Raw genomic sequence first — 17857 nt, forward strand, 5'->3', positions numbered from 1 at the left:
AATCTTAAGATCGTAGTCCATCCAGAAGACCCTTTCTGCAGTAACTTTGTAACTTTTACGCACCCATTGAAAACCTACGGGAGCCTGCGTGTAACTTTGCTCACTGCACACGCGACCCGTGGACCTCCTGGTCACTAACTGAAGTTAGCTCCTTGTAGGCCCAGCGATTCTAGAGGCCCTAGGCCTTTTCATTTTCCTTTTCATGGTACTTATACCACTATTTTAGTATATGGTTTGAGTGGCCACCAGGGCCCATCCGTATAATGTGCAACTTCTGTATATTATCACATTGTCTTGTTTAACGATTTGTGCTCCTGTGCTCATAAAGAGTCTAGGGGATACTTTGAGAAATAAATACATATATATTTTCAATATATATCTGTGTGGTGTCCTTTCATTGGTATAAAGGGGGGTTGCATTTGGTAAAACAGCCTGCTTAACACGCTTTAACGAGTTTAGCCTCAAAGACTGCTTAGCCTACGCTACCACTAGGGCAGCTAGTCCGAAAAGGTTGACTTACAACCACACCATAAGGGTTGCTTGGCATGGTACAAGGTGGTCACTTTAACTAGTGAACATCATATACCAGGCCAACTTCTCACATTGGTGAGCAGCGGTTGGATTTGAGCTTGCTGTGTTTTACCATTGTAATCTCTTGGTTACCAATTGAAAGATCACATAGGTACCTGTAGGTACATATAAAACAAGATAGATATACTTAAGTTCTACTGAACTTGGTGGTTGTAGAGCAAAGGGAGTAGCACACCCTGACTACAACTACTAGATAGTTTTAGTAGGTAAACCCAAGTGTAGGTAGATTGCAACACATCCACCCACACTTAAGAGCAATGGAGGGGGCAGAGGGGTCCAAGGTACCCATCTCTGTCGAGAGTGACCCCCAGAGGGCACCAACTCTCTTTGCTACCCTAAATCAAAATGAGCTCAGGCAGTTGGCAAATATCAGGGGCCCAAGAACCCTACTTCTGCTGAACTCAGAGAGCTTTTACAGGCTGATGAAAATCAAAAAGCTCTCAAGAAAGCCTCCCAGTTAGGCCCCTTAGGGACTGGAACAGGAGGCCCCCCTTCTGAAGATGCTACTGAGGTACCCCTTTCCAATAGTCACCCCTTAGATGACAATCACACTACAGAGGATGAAAGTGAGAAGGGAACTGATACAGAAGGTAGTGAGGATGAAGGGAGAACTAGCCCAGTGCCAAGTGTTATACGTGGCCCATCTAACCTAAGGCTATTGGGGACTGACAATGGGATCATCCCATTGGATCTCCCCAGTGGACTTAACACAGGGCTTGGGAGGCAAAGGAATCACTCAGGTGAATCTAATGCTTCTCATGCCTCTAGAGGCTCTCAAGGTCACTCCAGAAGAACGATGACCACCCCTCAGAGGAGGGAGCATGAGGCCAGAATGCAGGAAGCCCAGCTGAGGATCAGGAAGCAGGAGCTAGAGGTATCCCTGATGGAAGAGAAACTGAACAAGGCTAGGCAACCTAAAGAGAGTGGGTCTATACCCACTGGTGGCAGCATTGTCCCTAAGGACAACAATAGGTTCTTTGACAATAGGAACCTGTCCAAGGTTGTGCCCCCCTACAAAAGTGGGGATGACATCCACAAATGGATGACTGCTCTTGAGAGAGCCTGAAAAGTGCAGCAGGTTCCTGAAGACCAGTAGGCAGCAATCTTATGGCTCTCATTTGAAGGAAGAGGCAGAGATAGACTCCTCACAGTTAGGGAGGAGGATGTCAGAAACTACAGAGCCCTGAAGAGTGTCCTAGTTGATGGGTTAGGCTTAACCACTGAACAGTACAGGTTAATGTTCAGAGACACCCAGAAGACACAGACTCAGGACTGGTCTGAATACATTGAATGTGCCACTAAGGCTTTGGAGGGTTGGTTGCTGGGAAGTAAGGTATCTGGTTATACAGGATTGTACAATTTGATGATGAGAGAACAGATTTTAAATAACTGTCAGAACCAGCAACTGCATCAACTCTTGGTTGACTCAGATTAGACCTCTCCCCAAGAATTGGGAAAGAAGGCAGACAAATGGGTCAGAACCAGGGTTAAGCAAAAGAACCAGAACCAGGGCCAAGGGGGTGATCAGAAGAAAACAGACCAAAAGGGTGGAGATCAGAAATCTAAAGACCAGAAGGCTTCAACAGGGCCCCAAACTAGTACTAACGAGGGTGGGTCCCAGCCTAAAGGGAAGAAGAAAGAAGGTCCAAAGAAACCCTGGTGTAAATCTTGCAAGAATACAACTCACTGGACTAGTGATTGTAAGAATGGTGGAGCCCCCAACACTGTTGCCCCTAAGGCACCTGCTCCCAGTACTACTGTTAGCAGTGTTGGTCCCCAAACAAAGGGTGTAGTGGGAATCACTATGGGAACTGAAGGAGATTCTGACTTAGACAGAACCCTGACACAGGCAGTCTTGATCTGTGATGGGGACATGGATTTGTCCCTGACTGTGAGCCCCAGTAACCTGGGCAAGTACAGACAGACTCCTTTAATTAATGAAAAAGTGGCTCAAGCCTACAGGGACACATGTGCCAGTGTCACTATGGTGACACCAGGCTTTGTGGACCCTGGACAGTACATACCAGGTGAGAATTACCTGGTGACCAATGCCAGCAATGCCACTACTTCACATAGTGTGGCAGTTGTTAACTTCTCATGGGGAGGGGTAACTGGCCTCAAAAGGGTTGTGGTTAGTGCAGACCTCCCAGTAGAATGTTTGTTGGGCAATGACCTAGAGAGTTCTCTATGGTCAGAAGTGGAGTACAGGACACATGCAGAGATGTTAGGTATATCACCACATGTCCTTGCTGTGACCAGGTCACAGGCCAAAAAGTGCCTTACTGAACCACAGGTCTTGGATCCTGGAACAATGGACCAAGCACCTACCAAGAAGAAGAACAGGAGGGTTAAGGCTGTACCTTCCCCCCTGCCTACAAGTGATGATCAGCCTTCCCAGGAAGATGATCTAGAGGACCCTGAAGGAACTGTCCCTGAAGAGCTTAAACCTGATCAGGTTGAGTTTCTGGGGACAGGGGGACCTTCCAGGGCTGACTTGGGGCAGGCTCAGTTAACCTGTCCATCTCTTGAACCCCTCAGACAGCTGGCTGCTGCTGAGGCTGCTGGGAATGCTCAAGGTACCCATAAAGTGTATTGGGATGATGGGCTCCTTTATTCAGAGGCTAGAGACCCAAAACCTGATGCAACCAGGAGGTTGGTTATACCTCTGCAATTTAGGGGCTTCCTTCTTACCTTGGCCCATGATATTCCTTTAGCAGGACACTTAGGCCAGAACAAGACTTGGGACAGGCTTGTCCCTCACTTTCACTGGCCTCACATGAATGAAGATACCAAGGAGTTTTGTCGCTCCTGTGTGACCTGCCAAGCCAGTGGCAAATCAGGTGGCACAACAAAGGCCCCCCTAATACCACTACCTGTGGTGGGGGTTCCCTTTGAAAGAGTGGGAATAGATATAGTGGGTCCCATGGATCCTCCCACTGCATCTGGGCACAGATTTATACTGGTGGTAGTGGATCATGCCACGAGGTATCCAGAGGCAATTCCCCTTAGGACCACTACAGCACCTGTTGTGGCCAGGGCCTTGCTGGGAGTATTCTCCAGAGTGGGGTTTCCTAAGGAGGTGGTTTCTGAGAGAGGTACCAACTTCATGTCAGGATACTTGACAGCTATGTGGAAGGAATGTGGTGTCAACTACAAGTCCACCACTCCTTATCACCCACAATGCAATGGGCTTGTTGAGAGATTCAACAAGACCCTAAAGGGTATGATCAAAGGATTACCTGAAAAGCTCAGGCGAAGATGGGACATCATTCTACCCTGCCTTCTGTTTGCTTACAGAGAGGTCCCACAAAAGGGGGTTGGCTACAGCCCCTTTGAATTGTTGTTTGGGCACTCTGTAAGAGGCCCACTGTGTTTAGTGAAGGAAGGATGGGAGTTACCTCTCAAAAAGCCTAAACAAGACATAGTGGACTATGTACTTGGTCTCCGCTCCAGGATGGCTGAGTATATGGAGAAGGCATCCAAAAACCTTGAGGCAAGCCAGGCCTTACAGAAAGCTTGGCATGACCAAAAGGCTGTCTTGGTTGAGTTTCAGCCAGGACAGAAGGTATGGGTGTTGGAGCCAGTGGCCCCAGCAGCACTCCAAGACAAATGGTCTGGACCCCATACAATCCTGGAAAAGAAGGGAGAGGTTACCTACTTGGTGGACCTAGGAACTCCCAGGAGTCCCCACAGGGTACTCCATGTTAACAGGTTAAAAGCATATGTTGACAGGGCAGACATGGGCTTGCTCATGGCTACAGATGAGGGACAGGAGGAAGAGAGTGACCCTCTCCCAGACCTGTTGTCTCAGAACCCTGAAGATGGTTCAGTTGAAGGAGTGACCCTTGGAGGCAACCTCACTGATCATCAGCAGATGGAATGTAGACAGGTTCTACAATCATTTCAACACATGTTTTCCTTGATACCTAGTCAAACTGACTGGTGTACCCATGTGGTGGACACTGGTGACAGTCTGCCTGTAAAGAACAAGCTTTACAGACAACCTGACCACGTCAGGGACTGTATAAAGGCTGAGGTACACAACATGCTGGAATTAGGTGTCATTGAACCCTCAGAGAGCCCCTGGGCTAGCCCAGTGGTTCTGCTCCCCAAACCTCACACCAAAGATGGCAAGAGAGAGATGAGGTTCTGTGTGGATTACAGAGGACTCAATGCTGTCACCAGGACAGATGCACATCCTATTCCAAGGGCAGATGAACTCATAGACAAACTAGCCTCTGCTAAGTTTTTGAGCACATTTGACTTGACAGCTGGCTATTGGCAAATCAGTTTAGCTGAGGAGTCTAAGGCCAAAACGGCATTCTCAACCCCAGGTGGGCATTATCAATTTGTGGTGATGCCCTTTGGTCTGAAGAATGCACCTGCCACCTTCCAAAGGTTGGTGAATCAAGTCCTTACTGGGTTGGATGACTTTTGTGCAGCATATCTTGATGACATTGCTGTCTTTAGCTCCACCTGGGAGGATCACCTGATCCACCTGAAGAAGGTACTTGAGGCTCTGCAAAAGGCAGGCCTCACTATCAAGGCTACTAAGTGCCAGATAGGGCAGAGTAAGGTTGTGTATTGGGGCCACCTTGTAGGTGGAGGCCAAGTTCAACCACTGGAGAGTAAGATACAATCCATCAAGGACTGGTCTCCTCCAACCACCCAGACTCAAGTTCGAGCTTTCTTGGGCTTGACTGGGTACTACAGGAAGTTTGTTAAGAACTATGGGTCCATTGTGACTCCTCTTAATGATCTGACATCCAAGAAGATGCCCAAAAAGGTTCAGTGGACAGTAAGCTGTCAAAAGGCATTTGATGACCTGAAGAAGGCCATGTGCTCTGCACCTATCCTGAAAAGTCCTGACTACTCCAAAGAGTTTATTGTCCAAACAGATGCTTCTGAATTGGGTGTGGGAGCTGTGCTGTCACAACTTAATGTAGATGGTCAAGACCAACCCATTGCTTTTATTAGCAGAAGGTTGACCCCCAGAGAGAAGAATTGGTCAGCTATTTAGAGGGAGGCCTTTGCTGTGGTGTGGGCCCTGAAGAAGCTGAGGCCATACTTGTTTGGCACTCACTGCAAGATTCAGACCGACCATAAGCCCCTCTTGTGGCTAAATCAGATGAAGGGTGAAAACCCCAAACTGCTTAGGTGGTCCATTTCCCTACAGGGGATGGACTTTACAGTGGAGCACCGGCCAGGTACGGACCATGGGAATGCAGATGGTCTCTCCAGGTACTTCCACTTAGGACATGAAGACGAGACTGGTCAAGGCTAGTTTAATGTCCCTGCGTTTGGGGGGGGTTGTGTAGGAGAGTAGGGTCTGCTATCCTATGGTCACCCCAAATTTTTGCTTTTTGCTTCACTGGTTTTTGACATATTGAGGCTGTGGGCCTGCTAATCAGACCCCCAGCCTGCTGTTCTCTCTACTAAATTTACACTATGCACCCTAGGTGCATAACCAATTGGAAGTGGATCACCCTGTGAGCCCCTGTACCAGTGTACACTAGGTACCCAGGGCATTGGTGTATCTAAGGCCTGCCAGGGGCTGAAGCATGTATTATGCCACCCCAGGCTTGGCCTAACACATTTGACACAACTGGCTGATCACTCAGCTGGGGTAAGTTGGTGTAACCACCTCTTACTTGGGTGTAGTATACCTATACCTAACCTTAAATGGGACACATGTTAACCTATAAGTCACTCCTATGGCAGGCCTTGACAATCCTGAAGGCAGAGTGCTTGGTTCCATGTGAGATGGTGCTCTGGCATGAGCTGAGCCTGTCTGCAGTGGTCGGAACAACTTCCTTCTACTGTTTCCAGATATCGTCATACCATACACTCTTAAGTGCATTATGAACCTTGCGGTTAAATGCTATCTTTGGTTTGGCTTTATCAAAACATGTCGAGTAAGGTGTCATACGAATTGGAATACTAACCCCTCGCCAATTCTGGCGACGGGGTTAGCATTCCACCCTTCTAGAGGGACACGACATGTACAGTACCTGAAACCCGGGTAAAATCAGACATAGCCTCAGCTCCACAAAATGGATGCTGCCACCACAGACACAAGTCTGCCCTCCTACTGCTGGGAGTCCTTCCAGCTTGGGAGGTGTGGACAAAGGGTTTCCTGCCAGGGGAGGTGCGTGCATCACCCCAGACAGGATTTTGTGTATTGGTCAGGTAGGGGTTGATAGAAACCAGACATGCCTGAGGCTCACAAGGAGCCTCGGTGCATATGCCAGTTCAATCCGGTCCTGGGGCACACCAGCCCCGGACCTGGGGCGAGCTGGACAAAGGATTGGGGGTGTAACCACCCCCCTTCCTGGTCCCACCCTTAGGGAGGGACCTAGCAGGTAGTCCGGCCCCTAGAATCCGCTTAAAGGTAGGAGCTGTGTCCTAAGACTTCAGACATCCTGGAATCAACTTAACCACAAGAAGAAGACGGGAACTTCGACGCTCTGCTGCACAGAGGACTGAAGGAAATCTCCCCTATGGTCAGGGAGTGACCATCTTGCTAACGCAAGCACCAACTAGCTATTCAACGTCTGCTTTGCCGCCGCCTCCTGCCGGAGCCCGAGCCCAAAGCCTGACAAGACCTGGACCTCCAGACCTCTCACCGCCCGATCCACAGTCCCTGAAAAGAAGGAACCCGTGGAGGCACCAAGACACGTGGAGCCAGCCATCTTGGAAGACCGACGACAAGCTGCAAGTGCAACGACAGAGGCTCCCTCCAAGTTGTGCTTTGGGTCCTGAGAAGCCCAACCATCGAGCAGCATCTGCACCAAAGGTGAGCCCTCCAGCCTCTCCACGATCTGCGTGGGGCCCCTCTGCACTTTGCATCTTGATGCGCCTGCCCGGTCCCTGGCCCGTTGGCTAGTGGCCATTTTGGCGACGAAACTTGAAACTAATGACGCTGGTCTGGTTGCTCCAGACTGGCCCTAGCTGCTCTCCAAAAGAGCAGCCCCTCTGACCTTGCTGGTCAGAACAATCAGCTTTCCTCTCTTTCCACGACTCCTGCCTTTGCTAAGGCTTGTTTGCTTCTTTTGAGTCGCCGACACCGCCGACCACGAGACCCTGCGTGAAACAGCTCGTGAACTGACTCCTGGACGTCGTCGACCTTTAGGGACCACGTGGCTGCGGAGACAAGCTACCCTTCGCCACCTGTTTGCACCCGACATCGCCTGGTACCTACCTGGTGCCACGCCGGTCACTGGCTAGTGACTGTGAACACTGTCCCCTCTGCTTTCAGGTCTTCTACAACTCCGATCCACCCTTGGATCCACCGCATCTCTTCTGGACCGACCGCCTGCAGCATCTTTGTCGTCAGGCTCCATTGAATCGATAGAAGAAACCCGACGCTCTTCGAGACCTAAGCACCCGCTTCCTGTGGGTGAGGTAAAGCTGGCACTCCGGTGCCCAAGTGTAGAGAATCATCTCTAGTGTCTGTGTTTTGAATCTTAAGATCGTAGTCCATCCAGAAGACCCTTTCTGCAGTAACTTTGTAACTTTTACGCACCCATTGAAAACCTATGGGAGCCCGCGTGTAACTTTCCTCACTGCACACGCGACCCGTGGACCTCCTGGTCACTAACTGAAGTTAGCTCCTTGTAGGCTCTGCGATTCTAGAGGCCCTAGGCCTTTTCACTTTCCTGTTCGTGGTACTTATACTACTATTTTAGTATATGGTTTGAGTGGCCACCAGGGCCCATCCATATAAAGTGCAACTTCTGTATATTATCACATTGTCTTGTTTAACGATTTGTGCTCCTGTGCTCATAAAGAGTCTAGGGGATACTTTGAGAAATAAATACATATATATTTTCAATATATATCTGTGTGGTGTCCTTTCATTGGTATAAAGGGGGGTTGCATTTGGTAAAACAGCCTGCTTAACACGCGTTAACAAGTTTAGCCTCAAAGACTGCTTAGCCTACGCTACCACTAGGGCAGCTAGTCCGAAAAGGTTGACTTACAACCACACCATAAGGGTTGCTTGGCATGGTACAAGGTGGTCACTTTAACTAGTGAACATCATATACCAGGCCAACTTCTCACATCTGTTGTTCCGGTTATAAACTTGTGAATCGCAACAAATCCATTATCACCCTCTTCTACTCTTCTAATTTAATATACAAGTTTCAGGTGTCTGCCATTTGACAGAACAGTCCTCCGAATCCAGCTCCTCCGCTCGATCATAATGAATCTCCTGCTCAATTCCATTTCCTTCATGAATGATGATTGGATGATGGTAACAACAAATTCAAACTTTCCTCGTCCTTCCAAAACAAGTGGACCATGAATCAGATGACTACTATAGCTATCCAAGAACCAGGGTTAGCAACAACAGTACTAGGTACTGTTAAGAAACCCTCAATCACGTGTTTATTTTCAGGTGGAATTTAGAGGTATGTTCGATTATCCCCTATTTTCTGGACACATTATTATAAGTGCACCAGACCCTAAATAGTCTGTTTTGTGCGCGCCAAGCGTTTTTAAACTCAACTCGAACCCAGTTCCATTAAAATTACAAACTGGTTTTACGAGTTTTTTTAAATTTTATTTTCACTCACTATATAGCACTTCACTATACACCTAACACGGTTCTCTGATCACAACTGAAAAAACCAGAGGAATTACCTGCGGGTGGAGGAAGCACTCATTAACCCGATGATGATGCTGTCACGCTGTCAAGCAAGTAGCGGATAATCGAACATACCGCTAAATTCCACCTGAAAATAAACACGTGATTGAGGGTTTCTTAACAGTACCTAGTACTGTTGTTGCTAACCCTGGTTCTTTCAGGACCTGCGATCCACTCTCCATTTGATATTTAAACGTTTGAGATAAAGAAGCTGAGTGGGTCATAACCCCTTCTTTCTCCCTCCTCTTTGATTTAAACACATACTATAGCTATCCTCCTTTCAGAGCCGAGAGAGACTGGCCATTAACTGAAAATAAGATGGAACAGGTAATGATTGATGCCATGCATTGGACGCAGAGTCGCAGACTGAATGATTTACATTTTGTTGTGTTTGTTGCGCATGGATTTATGTAATTGTGCACTGCCACTAATCAACTTTCTACAGAACACAATAATTTTCCCCTTCTTGCAAATAAGAAATGTGTACTTCTCCTGCATCTTGGTGATACATTGCTTTTAATTCAATACAGGAAGGGGACTCACTCAATCTGCGCAATGCGTATGACTGTGACACAACAGCACCGTCCATGATGATGATGGCGAAATAGACGGCCCGTTAACAAGATGAGATGGAACAGGTAATGATTGATGCCATGCATTGGCCGCAGAGTCGCAGACTGAATGATGTAGATTTTGTTGTGTTTGTTGTGCATGAATTTATGTAATTGTGCACTGCCACTAATCAACTTTCTACAGAACACACTAATTTTCCCCTTCTTGCAAATAAGAAATGTGTACTTCTCCTGCATCTTGGTGATACATTGCTTTTAATTCAATACAGGAAGGGGACTCACTCAATCTGCGCAATGCGTATGACTGTGACACAACAGCACCGTCCATGATGATGATGGCGAAATAGACGGCCCGTTAACAAGGTGAGATGGAACAGGTAATGATTGATGCCATGCATTGGCCGCAGAGTCGCAGACTGAATGATGTAGATTTTGTTGTGTTTGTTGCGCATGAATTTATGTAATTGTGCACTGCCACTAATCAACTTTCTACAGAACACACTAATTTTCCCCTTCTTGCAAATAAGAAATGTGTACTTCTCCTGCATCTTGGTGATACATTGCTTTTAATTCAATACAGGAAGGGGACTCACTCAATCTGCGCAATGCGTATGACTGAGATACAACAGCACCGTCCATGATGATGATGGCGAAAGAGATGGCCCGTTAACTTAAGATGAGAAGGAACAGGTAATGAATGAAGACAATTAATGGCATGCATTGGACACCTGACTCTGAGCTATTGGTCTTTGTGTTTGCGTTGTTTGTTTGTTGTGCACAAAGTGATGTCAAAGTGTACTAGTAGTAATCTATCTTTCTGTACACAATAAAGAATGACTCAAGTCAGTAATATTTATATTTCTACTCTTGTTGTGTCATAAAAATTATACTTATACTGCAGGCCGATCTTCAGTCAGTCAGTAAAAGTATCAGAGATGATGATGAAGTCAGGAGGATGTTTCAGGAGTGGCATAAAACGGAAAAACCTAAAGGTAAACACGTCAACAACAACCACAGCAGACCCAAATGTCTGTGTAGAAGTTGAATAGAGTGTAGCGGTGGGATGACTGCAGTGCATTGATTTTACTAACTTAAACTGTAAAATGCTATGTTTGGAATGGATAATGTGCTTTGCGTTTGTCCAACTCTTTGAGAGAAAAAAAAAGGACTCTAAAGTGTTAACGTAGGATGTGCTAATGCTAAGGACTGTGGGCCTGCTCTCTCCTGTTACTGTTGAAGGTCAATGCTGGAAACAACCTAGAGTAGAGATGATGCATACATGCCACCTCGGAAAGTGTTCTTTTTGCACTACACCATCACTTGTGCATTTGTTTTCACTTTCTTTCTCAATATCCCCTTTGGTTTTCCACCTACAATTACAGGCCGGGCCTTGCCCTAAACTTTGTAAAACATTACAATGCATATTAATTAATTACCTTACCAATCCATCACCTTTTTTTTTCCAGCCGGGCAGTGGCGAGGCGACACACCCAAGATTGATGGACGAGAGGAGCAAGAGGAATGCCGAGATGCAAATCCAGTCCACATTTTTGACCGGGATAAGACAGTAACAGTATCCACTTTTATCTTCTTTTAAATAATTTGATTAATATCTTGTATACAATCTTTACAACAGTGTGTTTTTGGAGTTGTTATCATCATTAGGTTTGCTCTGTGTTTACGTTTCTTCCCTACCAATATTTAAAATTTCTATTTGCTCTGTGTTAAAGTATTCAGGCCGGAACAACAGAACAAGAACTAGAAGTGTATGTAATCCGGGTCTCTCATCATCATGCATGCATTGCCTTTTTCTCCCTTAACATATGGATATGGTAGTCTTAAATGATTGTTGTTTGTTTGTCTATGTATGCATACTGTTTTTCTATGTCAAACCTTTCCAAAAAAAACCCTTCCCATCCATTCAACAAACCCTAACCCTCTTCCCCCGGGCTGTGTGACTTATTGTCGAGGCGTAACTAAATTAAATGTTCACCAATACTTAATCACACGGATTGGGGCGGATGTGGTGAAAGCAACACTACTTCAATTTCAAGGCAGAGCGATGATCTTCTTCTGCTTGGCCACCCATGAGTAGGATATTTCAGAGGTATTTTATTTAACCAAGGAACATATACCTCAGCATGAATTGCCGGCATTGATTGGATTTGTTTGTTGTCATTCCTCATATACACATACAGCACTAACTGTTAGACTGTAGGCATAGTCAAGTGACTCGACACAACTATAGTTTGTAACTCTGTCTAGTAGGCTATCCTCCTAACCACCATTCAGTTTTTTTGTCAAATATTTGAGAATATTATTGTTGCTCGGTAAGTTCTGTACTGTACTTCATTCAACTACTCCTCTAAAAGTCTCTCAAAGGCGATTGACTGTCTCCTTTTCTTTTTTTGGAAATGCTACCGCCCAGCCAGTGTCTACTACTACTACTATACTACCACCACCACCACCCCAATCATGGCATGTATGAAAAAGGAAACCATCTTCACCATGCAGCCAGTGCTGTGCCACAGTTGGACATAAACATCAAGCACGGGTAAGAGAGAAGTTTGGGGGAGGCAGAATTAATAATGGACATGTTGTCAATGATTTCATTTTCACACACCACTCCAAAGAATGCATAGACTACAGGACAGACTGAAAGTACTAGAAGGACCAGTCAATGAGTGAGGTGTGTCGCATCTATCTGTTTGTGTCTTATACAGTCAGCAAATTATTGAAATCAAACACAGGCTATGGGCGGCCATGCACCAGCAAGGAAACAGTGTGATGTAAAACAGTTACCCCACCTACAAAACATTAACAACATTGCATGTAACATAGAAAAATATATTTAATTTACCCAAACAAAAATAAACTAAACCCACAAAAGCTGACCCACCCCCCTCCCTAACCCCAACCAATGTCCATAAAGTCCATAACACCCAAACAAGTTCCCACCCACCCACCCAAACGAGAATTAAAAAAGGGGCAGAACAGGATGACAGGGACTAAGTGGTGGGCGGGACTGAAGGAGGACACGCATCTGGCGCATCTCGTCCTCTAAACGGGCGACGCGGCGTCTAAGGCCGCGGCAGTTGCAGCCACAGTGGGGGGGCACCGAAGATGGCATGGTGGCGGTGGGCAGCCGCCAGACGGTGGCGCCGTACCGCTGGAGGGCGGTGGCTGGGGCCCGGGGCACTGGAGGAGGCTTGAACAATTGCTGCCGCAGTCTCCTCCTCCTCCTCGGCTAGGACCACCAGCCGCCGGTATTCCCGCTGGATTGCCTCCAGCTTCCGGCGCCGTGCCTTGGCGGCCAACTCCTTCCGGTTGAGTTTCGGAGTAACTGTGTATCAAAAAGAAAAAAACAAGACAATTGCAAAATATACTCTTAGAAAAACAGTAGGACAAGGTAATTATTTATACACATAGTGGCATGGTAGAGTAGCACTATAAAATAAAGCACGGTAGTACATAACATTTTAAATGTCGCCCGTCATTCTTCCTTCCACCAGTCTTTCACTTTTTAGTTGAACAGTGCACCAGGTGCTCTTCTCCATAAAACTTTCAAAGCGGAGTTGAAATCAGATAAATGAGGCCATTGGTTACTCAATACTCCGGCTCCTAGTCCTATGCCAATTAAAGGGAATTCTAGTCTTCTAGTTCACTCTTCAAACGTCCCCAACAACTCATACTTACTTACGACTTTGTCCGCCCGCCATCCTCATGCTAAAAAGGGTGGGGGTCCCGTGGGGACAATTAATTAGGATGATGCGCCCGGCACAGTTGCGGGCGCATCCTGTTTTTTTTTTTTACATTCTGGTTGGCTTTGCTGAAAGCAATGCTAAAATGTTGTGCTGCTTTTCCAAGCACAACATGACGGGCCCCGCACGGAGCCTGTCACATTTTGCTTTGAAAGGCGGGGGGTACCATAGCATAGGTAGGTACCCTCCATGGGGGCCCCCAAGCATACTCTGCAATGTCTGCATGCCTTTCCGTGGCGGACGGCAATGCCGCCACGCAAAGGCATTCCAAAATGCAGATTATATGGCTGGCGGTGTGTTCAGAGAGACACCAACGCCATATTGAACCCTTTTCCGCCTGGTCGACATGTGGGAGGTCTGAATATTTTCTACAGGGATGGCGGGAGGTTTGCCCCTGTGGTGTCGGCAGTGAATTCCAGCCGGCCTGGCGGGGGCAATACGCCCACCATCCTAATGGGGCCCTAAGTCACAACTGTACAGTATACATATACATACAGTACACCCTTGCAGTGAGTGTACTGTCAAGTTCAACAATAGTTAAGGATTATGAATCTAACTTACCACTGCCTGCCACTGGTGCTGCTACTCCCCCTACCGCTCCATCGTCGGTATCGGCAGCAACTGCCGCATCCTCTCCCTCCGCGTTGCCTTGTTCGCTGGCCCCGGCACTGGTGGTCGGTAGTGCGCCTAGAAAACATTAAACATTTATTAGGCGTCATATACACCTCCCCCATATTGATCATTTGAAAGGTGGAAAAATTAGTTAATACTAACATACATCACTAGTACAAATCAGGTAGTAGTAGAGTAGAGACTAATAGTTATATATGATCATTGTAGCCTTTGCTTAATTAGCCCTAGCCATGCTACCATTTTACCTTTGTGGCTTTTATTTTTGCACATGTGACGTTACCTTTACCTTGCAGCTTCTTAAGACACCTTTGAGCCCACATGACCTGCCTCACACTGCTACTGTCTAGTCTACGGGCTGCGTACAACGGTCCACAAACATTAACAAGCCACTGTTTTAGGAAGTACTGGTGTACTACTGTTACTGTTAGTCCATATTGCTTATCCATAGATGCTACACTTTTTGGCACGGCTGAGAAATGCTTGCAAGTTGCAATATACTAACGCACACCATTTCTTTTTTCGCATTACAGACGCAAGATTCCCTTCTACGAACCAGAGCTCCTGAATGATTCAAAATCTACCAGTACTAGGTTCTTCTAAGGTGAGGGGTCCCTTCACTCACATCTTCTTTTATAAATGTATATAAACTAAATTGCTATGTGATGGTGGTGCTGCCTTCCACCACTGTTCAGTTATCATGATTTAATTCCCAACTGTATAAGTGTAACAATGTATATTGTTTTAATGTTATTGATTTTCCGGTTGGTGCTGCATTTATAAGAAAACAGTGTACAGACCTTCTCAAATTGAAATAAACATTTTAAACTTACATAGACTTGGTGGTATTTGGTGTGGAGGACTAACTTACACGAGTGAGCAAATTAAAGTGCATGTGAATTGCTTCCACGACTGAGAGGTTGGGTGTGTTATGTTCTGGGTTGTCTACTTGTTGGGTATCTTGGGGGGAGGGTTCCGAGACCTAATAGTTATGACAAGACAGTACTATAGTCAAGCAGTGGAATTGTGGTGGGTGCGGAATTTCTGATTGAGGTGTGCAAGGAAGGTCCAACCTACCATCACCAACATCCTATTTTCTGGTGCAAATGTATGTGCAAGATCCCTACAACAGTAGTATGTCCTATAGGGTATCATATCAAAATAGTAATAAATCTGGTAGGGCTGTTGTTGCTGTGAATTTTCAAAGCCTCAAGATCAATAAGAGTAAAAGTAGTACAATACGACGACCCAACGGATTGGACTCAATGGCTCGAGCTACTGGTGAATATGAGTTTTATATTACAACCTTTCACAAAGAGTGGCACTGGCCAACTGGGCAAGACTAGCTACTACAGTACAGACAGACTGATAGTATGTAGTAGTAGTAGTACTCAGAGTCATCATAGCGGAGGCAGGGATAAGATTTTTGAAACCGTACAGATTGAAAGATAATTGGTGGTAAAAAAATAGCATTTGGAAACCAACAATAGTTCAGGAAAAATATGGGGCAGTAAAAGTTATGGAATAAGAAATATTATTAAAAACAAGAAGACTTACTGGGGCCAGCAGAGGAGCCCTCAGCGGTGTCCTCCTGGTGGTGTTGTTCCTGTCCCGCCGACTGCCCAGTCCCTGTCGGTCTGCCCCTGGGTGCTGATGAACAGGAAAGATGTAAGAAAGAGACAAACATTGATGAATGGTGTCAAACAAATACAATATTTTTCAACAACGGTCAAAAAACACTTATGTAAACAACAATTGCAATAACTACATTAACCAAGCTCATCTGGTCAACATGTAATATCGGGGGATTCGCAGTTCAAATACTTAAGTTAGTATTTATCAACAGTAATCCAGTCTTCTATTCTGATTCCAGAAAACTAAGTTACAACTAAGCCTAAGTACAACGTACCACCCAACCTAGCCCGCCTATTCCAGGCATGCCAATTGTACATTAAGTATGCATTTCCACTGTATTCCTCAACAATGCGTATGGTCAAATCATGGAGGACACATGAACATGACTACATTTTTTGTATACACCAATTTTGGTTTGATTGATGCTGATCTGCTACTGCTAAGCCTACCACCACTCATTGAACAAACTAGAAAAGGTTCTAAAGACTGCCGTACTAGCAGCACGTCACGTAACTGAGTGAGGGGGCATCACGCATACCACTAACAAATTAGAAGCTCATACAAAGTAGTGTACCTAAACATCAATCCGCCCCTGTCTATTAGTGATGGGACAAAGTAAGGAGTGGACTAGAGTCACTGTATCATTACGTAACTTAGTTTCTCTAAAATAAACTCGTAAAGAATCACGCTAAGCAAGCGCAAAAGCAAAGCTGCAAACAAGTAAGATTAGTAGTAGCGCAGAAGAGCACCATAATCACAGAAGACTTTTAAACATTATTAGCCTGGAATGTATTGTAAGCAGCAACATTCTAGCTGGTTGGAAGGAAAAAAAATATTCGCAATATATAACACAGAGCAGAAGAACAGACACAAAGTTGTAGTAATTAAATATGTACTCACCAAGCCCCGGGACCTCCACTCCTAGCAGGTCCAGCAGGTCCTGCTCACAGTCCAGGATGTCGGACCACCGGTGCGTCAGCTGTGCCTGGGTGCGCCGCACCCCAGAGATGCACGACACTGCCCGGCGCACCTTCCCCCACCGCTGCCGACGCTCCCGGAGGCCGTACCCGGACCCAGGCCTGCCACCTGCTGCCAGGGTTGAGGGGAGGTGGCGCTGCACAAAGAAAATTAGTGCAGCCAACTCCTTCTCCCCAAATAAGGCCCGTGCATGCACCCCTTGTGGGCGCCGCCTTCTGCAAGGAAGGCGGTCGCGGCTCTGGCTGCGCCGGCGAACAGCCCTATCCTTGGACATGGTTCTGGGGACGGGGCGGGAAAGAAAAGTTAAAATAAATAAAGGAGTAAAGGAAATAAATAGCAGGCAATAGAAAGAGAAAAAGTAGCTAAAAAACAAAAAAAAATAGACAAAAACCAAAAATATAGAAGCAGGAAAATAGTTAGAGAAATAATAAGTAATAAAGATCCAAAAAAAGTTGCTATAAACAAAGGATGGAACGGATTTTGGGAGGATTGAAAATCAGGCTCCAGAACCCTGCAATAGAGTGGAAAACAAGATGGCCGCGCCCATTGCGACCACGTGCGCAAGTTCGCGTGATATTTTCTCCCCGAGCTAGCAAAAAGCAACGCGATCAAGTAAAAGCGGTCGCGAACAGGAAATTTCGACCGCGAACGGGCGCGAACATGCATTGCGCGACCCGGAACAGGAAGTAAGCATCGCGAGAGGGCGGGACAAGTGAAAACAAGATGGCCGCGCCCTTGAGCAACCGCATGGGTAAGTTGGCGACCCGCGATCACGCAAAAAATACCGCGAACAGGCGGGAAAAAAACTTCCGCGTCTTTGCGATATTTCCGGCGTGTTTGCGGAGATTTTTAGCATTTTTGCGATAATTTGCAAAAGTTAATTTCGCAAATTCCGCCCACCCCTAGTTATTACCGCCACGTCATCGGCATAAGCTAAAATTTTGGTATCGAAGGGGCCTACTGTAACCGGTTTAATTACCTCTGTATTTAATAATTTTAAGATTAGGGGATTTATATAAAGGGCGAAGAGAATCGGAGAG

The sequence above is a fragment of the Triturus cristatus genome, chromosome 2_1, assembly GCF_964204655.1.
Source record: "Triturus cristatus chromosome 2_1, aTriCri1.1, whole genome shotgun sequence".
NCBI lineage: Eukaryota > Metazoa > Chordata > Amphibia > Caudata > Salamandridae > Triturus > Triturus cristatus.